The 22,643-nt window shown below is 45.3% G+C and overlaps 1 protein-coding gene across 5 annotated transcripts in view; it reads right to left on the reverse strand.

The window, feature by feature from the left end:
• RBKS (ribokinase) overlaps window positions 1-22,643 on the reverse strand; it is a 276,072-nt gene that overhangs the window by 122,490 nt on the left and 130,939 nt on the right. The window lies entirely within an intron of this gene.

Consider the following 22,643-nt stretch of genomic DNA (forward strand, 5'->3'; position numbering starts at 1 on the left):
ACAATTGTGCATCCCCTTGCGCACGCCGACCCCTGATTTTATAACTTGTGCGTGCCTGCACGCGCAAATTACAAAATCGGGTGTACAATGTGCACGTGCCAGGTAGTGTGCGCACATGTACACCCGCGCACACCTTTTAAAAATCAACCACTTTAATTTTAGAATGTTATTCTATTCGTCTTGATTTATTTTTTTATTTGTATGGTTTTACTAGTATGACTTTTATATTTCCTGATTTTGTCTTATAAGGAATGGTGATGTTTCTGTTTTTCCATTGTTGCACTGCATAGAGTCTGGCTATTAGCAATTTTCAGTTCAGTATTTGTCTGCACGTTTCTGTTTATACTTTATGGTCTGTCTGCGTTCTGGTGTGTAATGGAGTGAGGTAGTCTGCTATTGTACAGTTTATGTGTAGGGATCTATATAATTAGGGGTGTATTGGTAATTTAGAGCTTGATGTAATATTTACAATTTTGCAATTTCTCGGGTAGGATTTTCACTGTTTGAGAGCTGGCAGTTAGTGCAGTTTTGGTATTGGAGTTAGTGCAGTTTTGGTATTGGTATTGTATGGTTGTAATTGTAGTTCAGTTTATTCATGGCATTTTGAGGGCTAAGCCCAAACACAATGCACTTTACAATAAATCTAATACCATATGGGCTCCAAATGTCTTTTTCCCAGGGTTTCCAGTTTTGCTCTCTATCACAAGTAAAGCCTTTCTAATACACACCCACCTCCATATTTCCCCATAAACTCACAGCCTCATCTCTTAGACAGACAGACACACACACACACACACAAACACACACACACATACACACACGCTCTCAAACACATAGCCTCCTCTCTCTTCTACACATGCACACTCCCAAACGCACAACCACCTCTCTCATACACACAGCCTCCTCTCTCTTCTACACATGCACACTCCCAAATGCACAACCACCTCTCGCATACACACAGCCTCCTCTCTCAGACACAGGTGGTTCGCTCTCCCTTTCCTTAAAACCTTCCCAGCCTTTTGTCTGTGTCCCCCTTGTGCCAGCTGTCTGTCAATATGCCCTCCCCCTCCTCTGTCACTCTTTTGTGCTGCCCTTCCTCCCCATGCTCTTGTCTTTCTTCCCTCCTTCTTCCCTCTCCTCCCTGGTGCCTTCCTCTTTCTCCTCTTTCTCCTGTGTCCCCATTTCCTTTGTGCCTCTCTGTCTGTTCCTTCCCTTCCCCTTCTGTCTCCCTTCTTTCCTCATGTCTCCGCGGTGTCTCTCCCCTTCCCTGTGACCTTCCTCTGTCTTTTTTCCTCCCTTGTTCCCCATGTGTCTATCTTCCTTGTTGTTACGAGCGCGCGGAGCGCGGTCGCCTCTAAAGCAGGTGGTGAGCCCTTGGGCCATGGCAAGACTTAGGGAGGAGCCCCAAGCCACACCGTGGGAGGTGAGCCAATGCAGGCATGGTGAGCCGGGCAGGTACGGAAGCAGGAGTAGGAACAGAGTCTGACCCTCAGCCGGACCTGCATGCCCATGGCAACCAACAATGCTATGTTGATTGATGAACGGTCCTCCGACTGTTCCAAGCCCTTTCGGACCTGCTGCTGGGTAACGGCATAGGGCGGCAGGCCGGACAGAGGACGAGGGCAGACAGAGTCCTTTAGGACACTGAAGACATCAGACGGGGCTGAAGCAAGACATCCAAGACGGGGCTGAATCAGACATCCAAGACGAGGCTGAAACAAGACATCACAGGCAAGGACTGAAGCAGACATGAGCACTGTCTCTCAGGGCGCCCTACACAGCCAGCACGGCTCGACTGGTCATGGACCACCCTGTCCTACAAACGCGGGAGTGGACAAGCGCAGGGAAGAGGAAGCGGTGGGATACTGCACTCCTGGCAGTCAAGGAAGGTTGCTGCACTCCTGGCAGCCTAAAGCAGGTTTGCTGCACTCCTGGCAGCCTAAAGCAGGAAGAAACATCAGGAACTTAATAATCAACACGGTTTTAGAAAAGGTCACAGCACAGAATCCCTGTTAATATCATCATTCGACTCAATCATTAGAGGCTTTGACTCCAACTCCAATTATATACTGGTACTACTCGACATCTCAGCCGCGTTTGATACGCTAAACCATGACATTTTACTTTCTACACTATCCCAGATTGGCATCACAGATCTTGCACTACAATGGTTCTCTTCCTTTCTAACTAACCGTAAACAAAGAATCACAGTTGGTCCCTATTATTCTGATTGGTACTCTACCAAGACAGGTGTACCACAAGGCTCTGCACTTTCAGCTCTTCTATTTAATCTTTACTTACTACCTCTCTGCCGCCTTCTTGCTGGACTAGACCTCAACTTCAAAATTTACGCAGACGATATACAATTCATCATACCTTTTACTGATTCCTGGTCTAAAACCTTCTCCTTGTTACATTTATATCTATCCACAATAAAAACATGGCTTTCCCACAATAGACTCAAATTAAACACAAGTAAAACAGAATTAATCTATTTATCAACTGTACCCGATTCAACTCACCGACCCCCACCAATTTTCACTTTTCAGAACCAACCCATCAATATAAAACCTCATGCAAAAATCTAGGTGTAATGATAGATTCCAAACTGACAATGACTGATCATATATCTGATCTCGTAAAAAAATCTTTCTACAAAATATATATGATAAAGAAACTCAAACCACTCCTTCTCCCAAATGACTTCCGACTGATTACCCAGGCAATAATTCTATCTTCACTAGACTACTGTAACGCTCTCTATCTTGGTTTACCGCAATCCACGATATGACCTTTACAATTAATACAAAATGCAACCGTTCGTATGTTATACAACACACCCCGGACAGATCACATTACTCCTATTCTACAACATCTGCACTGGCTTCCAATTTCATATCGTATAACATATAAAATTCTGTCTACTATACACAACCTACTTTACAATACCAATTCCATCTGGCTATGTTCACTATTAAGAATCTACAGACCCTCTAGACAACTCCGCTCCCTTGATAAATGCATTCTTGAAGTACCTACAGTAAAATCCGTAAGTTTAGCACTAACTCGCAAACGAGCATTCTCTGTCGCCGGTCCACTACTGTGGAACTCACTCCCAGAACATATCCGTCTGACAGCCAACCGTACAGAATTTAAGAAATTGTTAAAAACTCATCTCTTCACCCATGCATACAATTTATATTAAGTTTACTACACTACATTATGATTGGTAATTTAACTGTCTATTTTATGAATTTTAATCTGTTTGTATATGATTTTATGACCTGTTTGTTAATGTGTAATACTACTTGTGTATGTGCAAATATGTAAACTGCCTAGATGGATAGTCCCCTACCCATTGTGCGGTATATAAGAATTTTAAATAAATAAATAAACTGGATCAGGCACTGGGTCAGGAACAGACATCAGGAACATCCGGAACAAACATCAAGGCAAAAGACAGGACCGGGAGCCGTCAAGGCAAGCGAGACCACGGAGGACCTGGATCGAGGAGGAGGTACAGACGACTGTAGAACTCAATCCAATGGCAAACAGGAACTGGAGAGAAAGTCCTTTTATACAGCTGATGTGGGCAACTCCCTGGGAGGAGTTCACCTGGACCGCCCCTTGTGGGCCCTATAACTGAGGTGCAGAGCTGCGGGCCGGCCCCTAGGGAGAAGGGCGTGGCCGAACCAGGAAGTCCAAACCCAGCCAGCAAGCCACAGGCAGGCCTCAGAAACAGCTAGGCCTTCCAGGCCCTGGAGCAAATCCTGGATGGTACACAGGCGAGGCCCTGGCTTCGGAGCGGCCTCCGGAAGAAAAGGTGAGATACCTCCTGTAGCGCAGCAACAGGGGGGATCGTAACATTCCTTTCCCTCCCCTTTCCTCTGTGTCCCCCTCTGTCTCTCCCATTTCCTCACCTTGTGACTCTGACTGTCTCTTCCCCTCCTCTGTTCCTGTATCACTCGGTTGGCTCGCTGCAGCCCCCTCTCTGGGGGTCTTGGCCCAGCAGTCAGTGAGGGAGGGGGAGGGACCCAGAGGGCATTGCTGCAGAGATCTGTGGAGCCACTGGGAATTGAGGGCTGTGCTGTGCTGGGTCCCGCCTTCTCTCCCCATGCCATCCAATCACAACATAGGAAAGGATGCAAGAGGGCGGGGCTCAACTCTCGTCTCTGTCTTTCCCTGTGACCAGGAAGCTGTGGAAAGGGAAGGAGCCTCTTGCAAAAAATTGATTTTCAGTGTCTGGTCAGTACTTCTGACCGGACACTATACAGCACAGTTGAAAACCTGGCTTCTCACTCTAAAACCAGGCAGTTGGCAACCCTAGTGCAGGCAGCAGCAGCAGCTAACTTTTTTTGGCCCAACTGATGCGCAGCTTCCTCTTTTCCACAGTGGACTAGAACCAGCAGCCTTCTCTCTTTGGTCCAATGTGGCAGCCTTATCTCTGGCGGTGCGCCCCGGGCTCGATGCAGTAACCTTCTCTTTGCAGTCACGTGGCCTGGGCTCGATGCGGTAACCATTTTTCAGCCAAGTGGCTTGGGCCCGACGCGTTAATCTTCTCCCTTTTAGCTGCACTGCCCAGACCCACTCAGCAACCTTCTCTCTTCTGCTGCGCGGCCTGGGCCTGACACGCAAGCCTCCCCCATAAGTCCCATCGCGGCCCGGCTGCTGAGAGTCCGGGCACGGGCCCCGGGTGTCCGGTGCTGACGACACCCCTGGAGGAGTGCTGATGCTCTGGGAGGAGTGTCTCCGCCTGGGGGGAAGGGAATGGCTGCCAAAGCCGAGAGGCTGGGGGTTTTTAAATTACTATTTTGTGTCACATCCGAAGGATGAGGGTAGAGCTGGAGGCAAAGAAAATAAAAGCAAGCAAAGCCCGGTGAATGAAGGCGATCCAAGTGTTTTCCCCGCTGTCGCTGAAGGGGGAGGGGCGCGTGAGAAGAACGTGTGCCGCTGATGATGTGGGCCATGTGAGAGGTGTCGCTGGAGGGTGGGGGAGGGGGGCTGTGAGAGAAGCTGCCGCTGAAAGGGAGGGTTGTCATGAAATGAGAGATACTGACACCGCGGGCAAGAAGAAACGGAGAGCCGGGGGGGGGGGGGGGGGGGGGGCAGGATCCCGCTGTTTAAGAATAACTGCTGGCTGCGGACCTGGTTTTGGTTGCTGAGGCTCCGCTGGCACGAGCTGCTGCGACCAACACCAGCCATGTGATTGGGCTGACCGGCCCCAAGCCCCGATAAGCCAATCTGCCCCTGTATCTGACCTTTGGGATGAGTAACTCTGGGGTGCACCAGCGCACATCTACCAAGTCCCATAATCAAGAAAGCAAATAGGAAGAAAGTCTGTCAAGTCAGCAGAAAAGAGTCATCTTTATTAAATTAATAATACACCTATTACGGAGGGAGAAGTGATGCAGCCACACTATTTACAAAATGAGTCACTGAGACAGGATATTATATTATGTTGCGTGTTCCGGCCGCGCTGGTGCCGCGACCGGGCCTGCTCACCTTGCGCTTCCTTCCACGAGCTCCGGGCACTCCTCTCTCGCCACTGCAGCCAGCTCACCGCATCCTCTGCACCTTCCCCGCTCTCCTCCGTCATCGCAGGCCTCACAGCGGAGCTCCCGTCGGGGCTCCGCGTCCTCGGCCGCGCTCCCTCCTTTAACGGGCCCAGGGCGAGAACCTCGGGCCGGACGCCTCCCGATGACGTCACCTGAGCACCACTTAAAAGGCGAGGTCCTTCCCACAGTTCCTCGCCTTGGCAAACGGGTCGTCACGTATCGTGAAGCTGGTTGCCATCCTGTTTTCCTGCTTTCTTGTTCCTCTGCTTGTTCCTGCGTTCCCGTGGTCCTTCCTGTGTTCCAGCATCTACGTTCCGCTACACTGGTTGTACCTTCTTGGACATACTCGGTATTGACCTCGGCTTGCCTTTGACCATGTTTGGATCGCTGCCTGGATCTGACCTCTGCTTGATACTGACCATGCTTGGACAGATACCATGGCTTTGACCCTTGCGCTCTACTCGGACATTCTCCTTGCTTCTCCTGTGACCACCAGGTCTGCCTGTTCTGACGTCACTCATGGCCTTCTCCAAGCTAGACCACTAGGCGCTGCCTATCTTGACCGGAGGACCTTCAGCTCCTGTTCCGTTCCAGTGCTCTCCGGTACTCTCAGTTCCGGTCTAGCTTGTCTGTTCTCCACTAGCCACGCACCTTTGCTCTTGGTGGGCACACCTCTCCGCTACCTCTCCGGGAGACCCTCCGAGGCCCACCTAAGCCCAGGCGGTCCGGGAATCCAAGGGCTCAACCCATGGAGCCCCCGGACTGTTATTGGTGAAGCTCCAGCTAGCCTCGGTCTCCTCGTGTGCTCCGCCTCCTGGTAGAGGGTGCCCCCTGGGAACCCTCAGAGGGCCGTACCAATCCCGTGCCAGGCCAAGGGTCCACTTCCAGCACAACATATTATTTTAAAGTCCCTTAGGAAAAGGCATAATACCAAATGCTCATAAGAAATAAATATATTCTGAATAGGCAGGGACCTTCATTTTCAGTTTTTATTTTATTTCTCCCAGGAATTTATCAGAGTTTACTGCAATACAACAAAAAAAATTAATTCTTACCTCAAAAAATGTTGAGTCATTTCTTTCCACTGATTTCTCCTATTTTTGTTCTTGTTGTATCAAACACTGATAAATTCAAAAATAAAATAAAAAATCGAAAAGGAAGGTCTCTATGAATAGGGTAATTTAGGAAATGGAACTCTGCAAAATTCAGCTGAGGGCAGCTCCGGCATCACCACACCCCAACTAATATGCAGTCTGGCAAGAGACAGACCTTGCTGTTTTCCACAGAAAGCAAAGCCGCGTAGCTTTTCAGACCACACTTGTAAGAATAACCAGGAGAACGAGCAGCAGCCAAAGCACTTAACCAGCTGATTTCATTGGAAGGACAGACAGCCTACAAGCATAACCCGGTTTCCAAAGGGACTTTATCTCAAGAGAAAAAGAATGCGCCCTCTCCGTAACATTTCAAGCGCGAGGGCAGCATAAGAACATAAGAACATAAGAAATTGCCATGCTGGGTCAGACCAAGGGTCCATCAAGCCCAGCATCCTGTTTCCAACAGAGGCCAATCCTGGCCACAAGAACCTGGCAATTACCCAAACACTGAGAAGATCCCATGCTATTGATGCAATTAATAGCAGTGGCTATTCCCTAAGTAAACTTGATTAATAGCAGTTAATGGACAATACTTACCCTAAAACCTTCAGTGCCACATCTTCAACTCCAAGAAACGGACACATTCAGAAGCTTCACAAATTAAATCACAGGAAATAGTGTCCCACTGGGTCAGGCAGTACATGCAGGGTGTCATTCATAACATCACAGTCAATATGGACCAATCAAATCCAGTCAGCGTAACTACTGCTAACATGGCTACAACCTACAGAATACATCCTCCGTACAAAAGTAACAACGGTATAGTAAATAGCAATCCAAAAATTAAAAACAACTGGGAAACAATAACAGACAATTCAAAGTGCAAGAAGTAAAAACCGTTTTATAACCAAACTGGAGAGCAGCGGCTTAGTATTTTCAAAATTGTTGACAAGAGTAAATTTAAAGCAGAGCTTCTCAATCAGCTCCTGGCGACTGCACACACTCAGTCAGGTTTTCAGGATATCCACAGTGAATGTACATGAGATAAGCTTGCATTTATTTCCTGCATAATTGTTGTGCGTATTCTGAAAACTCGACTGGCTGCTGGGTCACCAGGATAATGTCTGGGAAACCCTGAGGTAAAGGATATTATTACTAATTATGCATTTTTGTAAATATTTTACAAGACCCAGAAGGTCCAGCTTTCCTGTGAGGCAGATAGCATTTCTTAGTACTCATAAAATTGCGATGCACTGCTTAGCAGCCAAACAGCAAAATGGAACATACTGTACTGAAGCTAAGCTGCTAATTCAGCACTTTAATCTTGGAGAAAACAACGTTGTAAAATGATTGGGCATCCCCTTGGCATTTAAGAATTAATTAAAAAAGGTACAACCACCTTTTTGCCAGAACACTTTCCCCCTGAATATTCCAATTTTCCTGTAATTAGCACAATTAGCGGTGCCGCTGCATTCCTGTGCAAACCTCAGGGGTGAAGTTCTGCTGCATCTGGTGTCCAAGGCCAGTTTCAACAGGCCTGACGTTACTGGCACACAGGCAGCCAGAGGTCACGGCAAGAAAACAAATTGTCACATGCCAAAAACCAAGTCGACGGCGCAGCAAGAGTTTGCCGTGAGTACGTTTGTCTAGGAACCACATGAAAGGCAAAAAAAAAATAGAATTCTCAGCAATAAAAGTTAATAAGGAAGCAACCTGTTGCAACAAACAAAAAATAATACAATCGCCCACCCCTGAAGATGAGCGAACAGTTTGTATGGCACTCCTGGCCATCCAGGTGGATCGCATCTCACCTCACTTACTCTCGTTCGCCTCTCTATCACAGAACAGGAGTGCTATTGCTGGCAGAATCTTCCACTCATCTCATACTGCACAGCACAGAAGCCTCAACACTTTGAGCAGTGGATCACATGGCCCTCCACGTCACCTAGGACAGGCTGAGCCAGGCCGGGTTTTATCCCGCTGCATACAGACACAGTAGCTCATAGGCGGTGTCCCCAGCCTCCCCACCATTGAGAAACCGTTCATCATTAGCTTGTAGCCACACACACAGTTTGCAGTTTGCTACAGACTCAATATAAAAAGCTTTAACACCTCTCAATTCCAATCCTTTGATGAAAGCTGCAGGGTGCCTGCCTCCCTGTCTGTCTTTTTTTTTTTTTTTTTTTCAGCTCTCTCCCTGGTCCAGCTCCGGCCCCTGCCCTGGCAAACAGCCTGCAGGGAACCTTCTTCTGTGAAGTGAAAGAAAATGGGGGGAGGTGAAGTTGGAGTGGGTAGAAAACAGAATGTTTGATCCCTCAAAGATCACAAATCCTTATCAAACCAAAGAAAAATTTTAATATAATTCCTGGATGGTGCGATGTCCCTTTAGATGAATTTCATCTTTATCCAAAGGTTTTTGCACCTGAATATGGAGCCAATCGTACACCATGTAGAAAGGACCTGCTGGTGTCCTACAGCTGGCAGAGAGGGCATTACATTCAATTCATAGAAGCCTTGATGATTGACACTTCTGCTGACAAGTTTCAACCTGTGCTAATTCAAACCCTTTTTAGATCATTGCACTCCGACATTTTTTATTTGTATATAGTTTAAGATTTAAAAACAAATAATGTAAATGGCTCTCAATAAAAAAAATTACTTTTTTGCATGGTCAGATGTTTGAAACATTATGCAAAATTATTCAAATTTATCACAGAATTACTGCAAAAGTGAAAAATCTGCCACAAAATTTGCTAACTCTTGCCATAGAATCTTGAAAAAAGTGCTGCAGGAAACTGGGAGCTCTGTTCATAGGGAACTCAGCCCTGCATCCCCACGCATGCAATACAATGGAGTAAAACCAGGCCTAGCACAGTCATTTTTGCTGTGTATTGAATAAGTGTACAATTTGCCTGGTTTTAGTGAATCTGTTTTATCACTGTATACCCTGACGGCGACTCTCCTTACCCTCCCTTTGTTCCTGCATGAATCCCAGCACCATGCTCCATTCTGTGAACTTGACTTAAGACAAGTCCATCTGCTCCTGAGCCTTTATGGGCCAGCAGCCAGGACTTCCTGCGGCACCGTTGATGGCATCATCACCTCCCAGGCATATAAGGAAGCTCAGTGCAACTACCAATGCCTCAGCAATAGGCCCCCTTCCTTAGATGTGTTTAGTGTTCTTGTCTGCTGTTCCTACTTGCCTGCCTTCCAGCCTCTGCTCCTGCCTTCCTGCCCTGCTCCCTGCCTGTCCAGTTTCCTTTTGCCCTTGACTTCTTGGCGCTGACTTGGCCTGGCCTTCCTCTCTGTTCTGCTTGCTGCCTGCCCTGCCCTCGGCCCGTTCTTCACCTCTGCTTGTACTCAGCCCACCCCGACATCAGCTTGCTCCTCATCCTGGTTTGCACACCGCCAGCCCTGACCTCGCTTGATGTCGCCTGACCTCTATCGTCTCAGATTGCAGGTTGAGGGACGTTAGCTGCCACCTGCTGAGGCCTAGTCTGTGCTTGCGTGTGCTGGGCCGCGGCTAGCCACAGTGGTCAGTAGGCTCACTCTCCTGGAATGTGACATTATGGTTATATGTTTGTTGCTTTTGTTTTGATTTTAGGGTTTTACCTTTGCTGTTTTGATTGTTGAACACTATAAGCAACTTGGTTTTGGAATAGCAGAAAATAAATGTTTTAGTAGCTAGATAAATAAAGTACAGCGTCAGCTGCTAATCCTGGCTGCAGGGTTCCTGCTATCCACATGGAAAAATTAACTTTTCAGCTGAATTTCCACTTAACTGACATGAACGTTAGCTATGTTGAAATGTTTTGTGTGCAGTACAGTATCACTGTGCACTGTAATAAAATATTCTTTTGATCTGTATGTATTTCTAGGTTTAGTTCTCACATACTGATCTTCCTGGCTTCCCTCTAATTTCTCACTGAGCATTATCAGGGAACAGGACTCCTGACAGAATCCAGCAATGGCACTAGAAAGCTGTCCAAACAGAAAAAAATTTGGGTCAAAATTATTTTAAATATATTTATATTTCATATACTGCAATTACAGCACAAACTATAGCACCATAGACCCACATAGCAGCATTTCAAAACAGATTACTCTTTGGGTAGCTGTGCTGAAATTGCCTCAAGTTGTGCATTTGAAACTTTTTAATCGTGGTATTTCAAATTGTATTACTAAGCATTCTGGGAGTACCTCAATGTTAATAACTTGGAGCTCGAGGAGACGAAGAACCAGGAGTGGCCCTGTGATTATCATGGGACTGCAACACCACAGTATATGAGATGTCTACATTCCTGGCAGGTGGAAGCTGCAATCGACTGCCAGGAATCCTGGTAAGGCCGACCACATAAGCGGTTACAACATGGATAAATCTAATCCTCAAAGGCAAAAAATGGGTCAGCTTTTAGGATCACCAACAAATGCAAAATTAAACCGATTTCAATTTTGCTATATCAATGGATATTCCTTTCAGGTAATTTAGAAAACCATACCTGCTTGCTGCCATTGAAGAGAATAGACCTTCTCTGAGTTTAAAGAGATGTTGCCAATACCCATTTTCTTGGGAAGGAATAGGAGGAAAATGGCAATGGCAATGTTTACTTAATAAACCAAAATTTTTAAGAACATCAAATCATTGTGCAGTAAAATATCTTTACATATATAAACAGCATCAATTAAATACATCAATAAAATACACAGTCTATCATAAATCAATAAAAATTGCAAAAAGGCATAGCTGAAGAATACAATAGAATAAATAAAAACAAATTAAAAGCTTAAGATCCATCAACAAAACATTAGAATTGCCTAAATGACTAAAAATAGTGATTAAGGGGGTGGAGTCAAGATGGCGTCGTGAAAGGCTGCATGTTCATACCTGTGCCGGCGTTTTTTCATCTAAAAGAATTTCTATTAATTTTAAAATGCCTCCGAAGAGAAAGGGGAGACCCCGGAATTACCCCTCAGTACCTGTGGTCACCTCCGGACAGCGAACGATCGAACAATGCGCCTTGAGACCAGTGAACACGGAGCTAAGAAGTCCAACTGTTGGGTCACAGGAAGGAGACTGTGACCTGACCTCGGAAGGAGTCTCCCTTAGCCCACTTGATGAACGACTACCACCGGCAATGAGAGGGACCTCGACACCGTGGTTAGAAGCGACGACCGAAGCAGTTGATCCCTTTCAACCTGAGGGGACGGTAGAGAGGAGAACCCTTGCACCGAATTCCCCGGACAATGGAGAGTCTGGCGCCGGAGAGTTGGAACAGGACAGAGGAGGAGACCTGAGGCGTAGAGGTGAGAGAACTGTATCATGCCCTCTCTCCTTACCCGACGCCATTCTTAATATATCTAAGCCGGAGGTAGTAACGCTAGATTCGCTCTGGCAATTAACATCAGCCTTGGCTAAAGCTCTGGTGGACTGCTCAGAAAAAATAACTTTAATGTCACAACAAATGGATAAATTGAATAGCAGTTTCTTAGAACAAAAGCAAGAAACTTCGGTGAAAATATTAAATTTAGATACTGAAATTAAACAAGTAAAGCAGGTACAGGCAACATTAATCCAAGTCTGTGGTAATATTAATAGAAGTCTTAAGAATGTGGAAAACACTATGAGGCATTTAAACCTGAGGGTTCTTAATTTCCCCAGGGTGAACGGAGAATTTCCAAGAATGACTATTAAACGCTACTTTATAGAAGCACTAGAAATTTCCTCTGATCAAACTCCACCCCTGGACAAGGTGTATTTTCTTCCTATCCGTTCTACCCAACAAGTACAAATGGCCTCTAATGCTTTAGAGAATTTAACAACGTTCTTGGAAACTTTGACATACGAGATTGCAGAAAGAACAACTTTATTGATTTCTTTTTTTAATGAGGCTGATATGGGAAAGATCATGCGTGCCTACTTTAAAAAAAATACAAGCTACGTTTATGGGAGCAAGTGTGAGGATTTATCCTGACTTAACCAAAGTGACTCAGCTTAAGAGGAAGAGTTTTCTGGCACTGAAATCTGAAGCACTAGCAGTGGGGGCATCCTTTTTTTTGAGATTCCCCTGCAAGTGCGTAATTAAACATGGAGGGAATAATTAAATTTTTTTCTAACCTGAACAGCTAAAGAACTTTATAGAGGCAAAGAAAAATGTTGCCGCAATAGGCAGCGGATGAGTTCGTAGAATTAATGTAATGGTTTTGCATGATGCCCTTTTCTGTCCTGGAATATTATTATGTTTATTTCTCCTTTAATTTGCAAGTACTCCTTCCCCACTAGGAAATTGGGGTCTAATGGGTTCTGCAACAATTGATTACTATTTTTACTATTTTTGTTAATTACTGATTTGAGAAAAGATATTTTTTCCTCAATTGTTCAAAATCATATTTCTTTGTCAAAGTGGATGCTTTGTAAAATATTAAAACTGAATAAAGAGAAAAAAAATAGTGATTAATCATGAAAAACCTTGGAAAATAACCTGGCTTTTATTAATTTTCTGAATTTAAAATATTTTTTCTCCACACAGAGATAGAATAGCAGGGAATTCCAATGGAGTGTTAACTTAATTGAAAAGCTGCCTCTTTAATATGTTCCAATCTTATCTTTCTAAGGAAAGGGAGTTTCAATAACTCTAGTTGTGAAGATCTCAGTGTTCTACTAGGAGGGTAAGGAGCCAAGAGATTGTTGATGTAGGCAGGAGTCCCTCTGTTGAGTGCCTCATATGTCACACAAGGATATTAAAAACAATGAGCCCGATAATTAAATGCACATGATAAGGGCAAAGGGCCGCCGGTGCCATTTTGATTACTGACAGCCTGGGAGCGGGAGATTGCTCCCGGGCTCCCCGCTGGACAACCAGGGACTTTGGGTGAGTTTTGGGGGGGGCGGTCGGGAGTGTGTGGGGCTTTATATTTAATGAAATTTGAAGGGTTGGGGCGGGTTTTGAGGTGTTTTTGTTTTTTTCAACAAAATTTTGATGGAAAAAAAAATTCCAATACAGGAGTAGACAGAAATGGCCCACCCTCAGCCTAAAAATGAAACGGGCACAAAAAAACAAAAACTACACAACTCTAGCATGCGTGTTTATTTAATGAAATTTGAAGGGTTGGGGCGGGTTTTGGGTGGGTTTTTTTTTTTTTTTTAATTCTTATCTTCCTGATAGAGCGCTCATTTTAAACCTTGACTTATACATGGGCCAGTGGATTTCAATGGATTTTGGTCTCAAAATCACCCATCGACTTATACATGAGATCGACTTATGAATGAGTATATGCAGTAATTCTTGTAGAAAGGCTGAGTTATTAGGGGACAATTTTCAATAGCCCGCATTGTTACAAAGCACGTGGCTACTTTTCTACCTGCAGACCTTGCAGTTCATGTTCAGAGAGAAAACAATGTGGGTAATTTCCCTTAAACCGCTTACATGGTGTGTGGGAACCAAACTGCCTGTGCGCCTTGCATCTCCCGTTTTTGCAGGTGGTGGCAGAATGAGGGCAAAACTCCTTGCGTACATTTGAAAATCCAAGTGGATGCTCAGTGCATGTCCCCTGGACCTAAGTGCATTCCCAGGAATGGCTCTTTGTGAGCTGGCTAAGTGCCCATGTTGTGAGAGCCTGCATGTAATTTTAGCTGCTCTGATGAGGGCATTTTTCAACCAGAACAATCTAGTTGGGTAACAGCTTACAGGCCGATTCAGTACGGTGCACTTGGCTGAGCGCATCATTTAGCACCCGTTTGGCTGTGAGTTTTCGACGCGAGTCTATTTCCCCTTATACTGTAAGGGGTAATAGCGCCTTGAAAACGCGCGGCCAAACTTGCGAAAACTAATAGCGCTCATCACATGCAAATGCATGTGATGAGCCTATTAGTTGCCCGGGATACTGAAAGTAAAATGTGCAGCCAAGCCGCACATTTTACTCTCAGAAATTAACGCCTGCCCAAAGGCAGGCGTTAATCATAGACAGCACCAGGAAAGGGTACAGAAAAGCAGAAAAAACTGCTTTTCTGTTGGGAAATCTGCTAGGGAGTTAGCAATCTGTTAGGAAAGCTCTATGATAGAGCTGGGAGTATGGTTCGGCTCCCGTGGTAGGAGGAGTTAGTAAACTGTCATGCTCTACTCCTCAAGAAGGGAGGAGTTAGCAGTCTGTTATGAATCGGCTCCTGAAGAGGGAGGAGTTAGTAATCTGTTACGGTTCTCCATGAGGAGTAGCAATCTGTATGAACTGGCTCCTGTGGAAGGAGGAGTTAACAAACTATTATGGTATAGACTGCGGAGTAGCAATCTGTTATTAATCTGTACCTGAAGACTCCTGATGGAGAAGGAGTAGCCATCTGTACCAGCGGTTTTGATTACTGGCAGCCGATGGCCCAAGTGCGGGAGATCGCTCCCGGACCACCAGGGGCTTTTGGCAAGTCTTGGGGGACCCTCCTGATCCCCACAAGACTTGCCAAAAGTCCAGTGGGGGTCCGGGAGCGACCTCCTGCACTCGGACCATCGGCTGCCAGTATTCAAAATGGCACCGATAGCCTTTGCCCTTACTATGTCACAGGGGCCACTGGTGCCATTGGTCAGCCTCTGTCACATGGTAGGAGCACAAGATGGTGCCGGCCATCCAGTGCTCCTACCATGTGACAGGGTCCGGCCAATGGCACGGATACCCTGTCACATGGTAAGGGCAAAGGGCCATCGGCGCCATTTTGATTAGTGGCAGCCGACGGCCCGGAGCGGGAGATCGCTCCCGGAACTCCCACTGGACCACCAGGTACCTGTAAAAACATTTTGTTTTGGGGGGGGGGGGTCGGGAGGGTGGGGAAAGCTAAGGGGTTAGTTTTAAAGAGTCGGGGTGGGTTTTTTGTTTATTGGCTCGGGCGCAGCCGATAAACAAAACCTCGATCGGGCCCGATGCAAAAAAACCCACATGTGAATCGGAACCGGAATCCGAACCGATTCCGGTTCCGATTCACATCTCTAATGGAGACAGACACAGATAATTCTTTTATTAGACAGGTTAGTAGAACCACCAGAGGTGGCAGTAGTGAGCTGCTACGCTCGGCAGGGCTGAAGTCCCTCAGGTACTGGAACAGCGATCCCAGGGTTGCTGAGCTGTAGGGAAACTATAGATAGTGAGTAGACAGGGTATGCTGTGTTCATAGCCAGAACTGGATGACAGATCTCACATAAGGTCTTAAAGAAGCTCAGTAGCTGGAAAGGGATAGGCCCTCGAGGAGCGAGTACCTGGTTCCAGGGAAAGCTCTGAGAGAGCGATGATAACTCACAAGTGTCTGTATCTGCGATAGCTTCCAGGCAGTAGAGAATCTTCAGAGTGTTCAGGAACATGGGCCCTCGAGGAGCGAGTACCGGTTCCTATCTGCAATCTGAAATAAAGAAAAGAGAGCGAGGCCCCAGAGGAGCGGGTACCCCTGGTAAGTCTGAGGAGGCAGAGTAGCTTGGACGAATCCTTGCTAACTCAATTCGTTAGCGAATACTGAGACCTTTTATATTGGAAGCGGATGACATCATTTCAGGGGGATGCCCCCGAGGTTCGCGCCCTTGCTGGTACATCAATCGGAGCGCGCGCTCTATGTCATCAGGCAACATGACGGATCCTCAGCATTGTGCCGGTCCGGGGACGCCGGAGGGAGAAAGCAAGAAGATGCCGCGGCAGCTAACCGTCCATCAGACTCGGAGGGAGTTGCCACAGAGGTAAAGAGGGTGGAGTGAGGGCGTCGAGCAGCGACGGACGCAATATTTTCTGTATACGCTCTGACTTAATATTATAGTGATATTAAGTCGGAGGTCCCAAAAAAAAACAAACTGAAAAAAAAAAAATCTGCCCGCTGGCCCACAGGTTTGAAAATGGGCGCTCAATTTTGCTGGCGTCCATTTTCCAAACCCGAGGCTGTCAGTGGGTTCAATAATCGACGCCGATAAAATTAAGCGTCGGTTGTCGGACCCACTGACAGCTGCCGCTTCCGCTAATAAGGAGGCGCTAGGGACCCGCTATTGTCCCTAGCGCCTCCTTATTAGCGTCCAGCCCCCTTTAAATAGAGAATCGCACACCCAGGAGAGGTGCTTGGGTACACGTCGGCAGAGCGGGTGCTCAACACGGAGCACTGGCTCTCCCGCACTTTATATTGAATTGGCCTGATAGTTACCTTGCTAAATCCCAAAAACAAACCATTTACTGAAGCACTCAATGAAAAGCGATATCTTGAGAAACGGTACACTTAATCCGAGTCGCATCCAGATGAGAAGTCCCTTTCAGAACTTTCCTCATCAATATTTTGGCAAAGGTCAAGTGGTTTAGTGATATACAATTACTATTACTTTTGAAATGTAAAAACAATCAAATTGTGGGGAAGAAACTATACAGGAACTTACTGCATGTAAAAGTATCTTAATTATCTTTGCCAGAAGACTTTCCACCTAGTCAAGTCAAAAAGTTGCCCAGGTTGGCCAAAGTGGACTGGAAGATGTACAGCACCATAAAACCTGAAAAATACAAAATATCTTCAAAACAAAAAAAATTAGTTTTCTCTAATATGGAGTTCGATTCGTTTCTTCCTGGACAGCTCTATGCAGGAGAGAAAACACTTGCATTAGCTTTCAGACAGGCTGCAAAAGGAGTTAAGGGGCAAGCAAGGAAGCAACAAATTATATCTTCGTGGACTACAGACCACTAGTGTTAAATGGTTTGTTTGGTTTTTTTTCTGAGGGTTCATATCCATTCATTTTGTTTCTCCGCAGTGACTTATTGCACTGTACAAGGCTTCTATCCTTGGGCACCCTTCTTAAGTGCCATAAGTTATCATTTGAAAGCTTTGGGGATCTTCACTGCCAGCTCAATCACACTATTGCAGCGAGAGTCCTTGGCCAAGAGGCGCAGACTATGGTTCATTTCACAGAATCGCCATGACGCAACTGCCGAGCTCCCTCCACGGGGACTGTGGACACTGTCTTTTCATCATACAGGCCTGGGACTTGAACACTGGTCCTCTGTCTGGAAGAGCATGCTGCTGTTGCTGGGCTATCGGACTGGCCTCCTATGACACTTATTTTAGTTCTGTTCATCCAATGGTAGCATTTCATCCCTCAGTTGGTTAAATGGAAATTCTCTTTAATTTGCACTTTCAGATGCAAGACTTACTGTTGTTTCGACACATCTGCAACTCTGGTCATACCCCTGAAACCTTGTAGAAACTGCTGTCTCTATTTAAGCTGGTGATTTAAAAACCAGAGGTGTAGAAAAATGAAAGCTTAGGACATCTGGACATAAAATAGCACAAAACAAATCCACGTGTTTCAACTTTAAGTAGCTTTTAAACTTTTGCCAGAAAAAGAAGGCAAGTCATCTGACTGCATATTGCCAAGTGATTTTAAAATGACACACAAATCCCGAAGGCATAATTCTGCACTGGTGGGGGAGGTTAGAGGATTAACAGTAGTTTAATTGCCAACAATGTCACTGCCTGCCAAACCCTGGTCTCTGTGAAGGTTGGCTGCAGGCAGGGAGCAGTCGCACTTTTGCAATACAAGTAGTTAAAAAAAAATCAGCTGCACAAAGCCACCACTCTAAGCTCCATGATCGAGCTCACACCTGCTGACCAGAGGGATTGGAGTGACGCCACAGGATATGCCTTCTCACAGAAGGCATACTGGAGGCAATTTTCAAGCACCTGCAAGCCCCACTGGTTATTCGAAAACTGGCTGCGCTAAGATGGACTTTACATGACAGGCCAACAGTTAACCTTCACGTGATGATGTTGTCGCTCTTCAGGACAGAAAACAATCTACTCTGGATTGATTTAAAAAAAAAAAAAAAAAAAGCTCAGCACCTGACTTGGCCAGCCAAAATTAGCCCTACTGATACCAGGGGTGTCTAAATTTAGTCCACTCAGCCTCAGTGCATTTTCAAAGCCTTTCATCTACCTTGCTTAGTCCTTAGTCCTTAGGCCAAATAGCTTTCAAAAATTCTCCCAAACTGGTGCTGTGCAAGACAGTACAGCTGCCAGTTCCTCTCTCTCAGGGGCTCTCAACCCACTCCTTGGGACCCACCTAGCCAGTCGTTTTTTTCAGGATATCCACAATGAATTTGCTTGCACTGTCTCCATTGCACACAAATCTATCTCATGTATATTCATTAGGGATATCCTGAAAAGCCGACTGTCTGGGTTGTGTCCTAAGGATTAGGTTGGGAACCAGTGCCCTGTCCAGCTTTGAGTTCATATATTTATTAATTTATTTGTTTATATTATTTTGTATACCGATACTCTGTAATCAATCATACCGATTCACAATTCCGATAAAATAATACGAAACCATACAATATAAAATCATAAACCAAATTAAATCAATAAAAACTAAAATCATATGCAATGTACAATAAAATCTAGTACTAAAAGCAAAATATACAGTAAAACAAACACTGTAAGCAAAACATACAGAGTCTCATAATAAAACACGAGACTCTGATTGCAATGCACTCTAGACTGAATCACCACTGGACCCATTTAAAGGGCAAATGCCATAGGAACATTGTATCTTGCCTATGGGTTCCCCTAGCACCAACACACGTGCTATAACTATTTGCATAGTAATCGAAGATACGATTTTTAGTAAATCATTTTATTTCATTTTATTTTAATTTATTTTAATTTTATTTTATATTAATCCTGCGTTGAGCTGTTTGCGGTTTGTAACTGTTCCTTGTTTCCAATTGTTCAATGTTATAATACGCTAATGTTCATTGTTTAATGTATCTCCTCCCAGCGAAAGTTTTGTTTCAATGTAAACCGGTGTGATATGTATTCTTTACAGGAATGTCGGTTATATAAAAATCCAAAATAAATAAATAAATGCACCAATTTTAATTTGTTCAGCATGCCACACCACTGTACAACATTTTCAGGAAGTTTGAGTGTTAAACTTGTTAATTAGGGTAGTGCTAGTTCAGTGAGGCCCCAGAAAAGCTGCAGCAGGAAACAAGACAGAGCTAAGCTTGTCCTGCTCCAGCTGCAGACTCCCTCTGGTTTTGCCTTTCTCCATCTCTCTAGCTGCTGTAACACCAGTACACCTCTTTCCCCCATTCCTATACTGGGAAAATTTACAGCATGGACTTGTGGTTTGCTTGTTCATTCATGCCTGAGTGCCCATGCACATGTCCACAAGAAACTCTTCCTTGTTTCAGGTGTACGGGCCTCCTTCTTGTGGCATCTACATGTTATGTAATATACATCATCATCATCATCATCACTGTATATTTATTACACGCTCTTCCAACAAAAGAGCTCAGATTTACAACGGCGTGTGTAAGCATTTCTGATAGATACAAGTAAGATGATGTCTCAGGGTAAAATCAAAGTAAGACACAGTAGGTGGAGGAAACAAAGGTTTAACAGGAAAACATTTGGGAGGCAAAATGAGGTAGGGTTATCAGTAGGGAGACAGGGGTTAAACAAGTGGTGTATATCCAAATAGTCTTTTAAGGTGATGATTGCATAAGATGCAAGCTAATTTCCAGGTGCCTGACGGCTGTTCTATGTTAAATTAGTTTTTTTTTTAATTTGATGGTGAATTGAGTGAGGTGCACAAGGTATTGCTGGGTAACTGAGAGCAAGCCTGCTTTATAAGGTAGTCTTACAGGTGATGACTGCTGAGGACGGTGTAAGGTAGGAGGTGGTTTTCTGGGTTTCATCTGGATAGGAAGAAGTAGAGCGACTGTGATCGACAATAACAGGCTCCTCGAGGTGCTGGGGCGGGAGAGTGAGGTGCATCCTAGCGAACCAGACTGGATCTCAGCTTCCGGTTCAAACGCTGCCTCAGAGAGCCATGATGTTAGGAGGCTGGGTGCAACTCTCGGGTTTACGATGTACGGAGTTTCAGGAGGTTGGAAGTGTCTGTTTTCTTCTTTCCCTCCCAAAGCACTGACCGACAGCTGGCTCCTGCAGAACTTTTCTCTGCCGTGCCTTTTTAAAATGCCATTTTCAGTTGATAATGTAAATTATTGCCAGGCAGCACCCATCCCTGGTCCTTTCATTCTCTCCTTTTCCTGTCCTCATTCCACAGGGCTGCCCAGTCACATTGAACATAAAGTATCCTTTTAATTGATCCCCCAGTTTTACTGCCTGCCAAATAAGAACATAAGAAATTGCCATGCTGGTTCAGACCAAGGGTCCATCAAGCCCAGCATCCTGTTTCCAACAGAGGCCAAACCAGGCCACAAGAACCTGGCAATTACCCAAACACTAAGAAGATCCCATGCTACTGATGCAATTAATAGCAGAGTCCATTCCCTAAATAAACTTGATTAATAGCCGTTAATGGACTTCTCCTCCAAGAACTAATCCAAACCTTTTTTAAACCCAGTTACACTAACTGCACTAACCACATCCTCTGGCAACAAATGCCAGAGCTTAATTGTGCGTTGAGTGAAAAATAATTTTCTCCGATTAGTCTTAAATGTGCTACTTGCTAACTTCATGGAGTGCCCCCTAGTCCTTCTATTATCCGAAAGTGTAAATAACCGATTCACATCTACTCGTTCAAGACCTCTCATGATCTTAAAGACCTCTATCATATCCCCCCTCAGCCGTCTCTTCTCCAAGCTGAACAGCCATAACCTCTTCAGCCTTTCCTCATAGGGGAGCCGTTCCATCCCCTTTATCGTTTTGGTTGCCCTTCTCTGTACCTTCTCCATCACAACTACCATTCCTAGTCCTACCCCCCTTCCCATACTCTCCCCTCCCCAGTCTTTTTACCTTCCCCTCCACTTATTCCTGGTCCTCCCACCATCCCTGGTCCTTTCGTCCTCTCCTTTTCCTATCCTCATCCCTGAGATCTCTTCCCTGTACTGATACTTAGCTTCCCTTCTCTTCACCCAATTAAAAGAAAATAAATTATACGGACACAAGCACAAGTTTTCCCCCTTGTTAATTAGTATCGTGTAAAATAAAAGATGGAAACGTTTTTCCATGGGCTTCAGAATTTTCAGATTTTTGCCGCAGAATCTGAAACTGGGGGTGGGGGAGGGGTGGGGGGGCTGTGCCTCTTGTCCAACTTTAGGGGGGCAGGGGGGGAGGGGGTGACAGCACCAGCAGAGCAAAATCCTAAATCTGCCAGTGAATAAAACACCCCCTCACTGCACTACAGCGTTCTGTTAAGTACACGCAGTGCCCACTGCTAGCACTGGGCACGCGGAGATCAGCTTTGATAATGCTCGGTTACATCACAGAGCTGCTGGCTCTTCCTCTTAACTTTGCATAGTTAGAGATGGGAAAATGGGAATTAGAAAATCTCTGCTAGATCAATCATGTTATCCTGGTGTTCTTCTTGGCAGCCATCTGTTTCGTTATGCCTTGCATTTATTTGAGCCCTTTGGCTATTTTTGGAACCTTTATGAAGCGCCTTTCTGGTGATAAAAGCAACTTTTTTTTAAAAATAAGACATTCCAGCAGCCTGAGTAGCCGTTCTCTTTCTTTTACCTCCTATACGCTCAGTTTACTATGTAAAATCTTTTCTTCATACACTCATTTAGACTGGAGCACAAAGCTCGGCATATATTCTTTCGGGAATAACATCAGCAGATAATAGGACAATCGCTATCCAATTGTATAAAATAACTGGTTGTACCCATGCACAGTGTGTGCGTGTGTGTGTGTGTGTGTGCGTGTGCGTGCGTGTCTGTGTGCGTGTGTGTGTAAGAAGGGCTTTCAACCAAATGTCATCTTTTCATTAACGATTTCCTCCAGCATCATATCACCTTGTATAAGTGAAGTGATATGAGCCTGAAGTCATGCAGAAAGCATACACATCGCTCTCTCACTTCTTGCTCACTTTCTCTCCACTCTTTCTTTGCTTTCTCTCTCCCTCCCCTGCTCTTTCCTTCCTTCTGGCACTTCTGGTGCTGGAGGGACAGTGAGAGCAGCCATGGGAGGCAGGAAGGACTTCTTTGTGATCTATCTCCCACTTCCTCCTGCAGCTTACTGGTGACAAAT

Source organism: Rhinatrema bivittatum, chromosome 3 (genome assembly GCF_901001135.1).
Source record: "Rhinatrema bivittatum chromosome 3, aRhiBiv1.1, whole genome shotgun sequence".
Taxonomy (NCBI): domain Eukaryota; kingdom Metazoa; phylum Chordata; class Amphibia; order Gymnophiona; family Rhinatrematidae; genus Rhinatrema; species Rhinatrema bivittatum.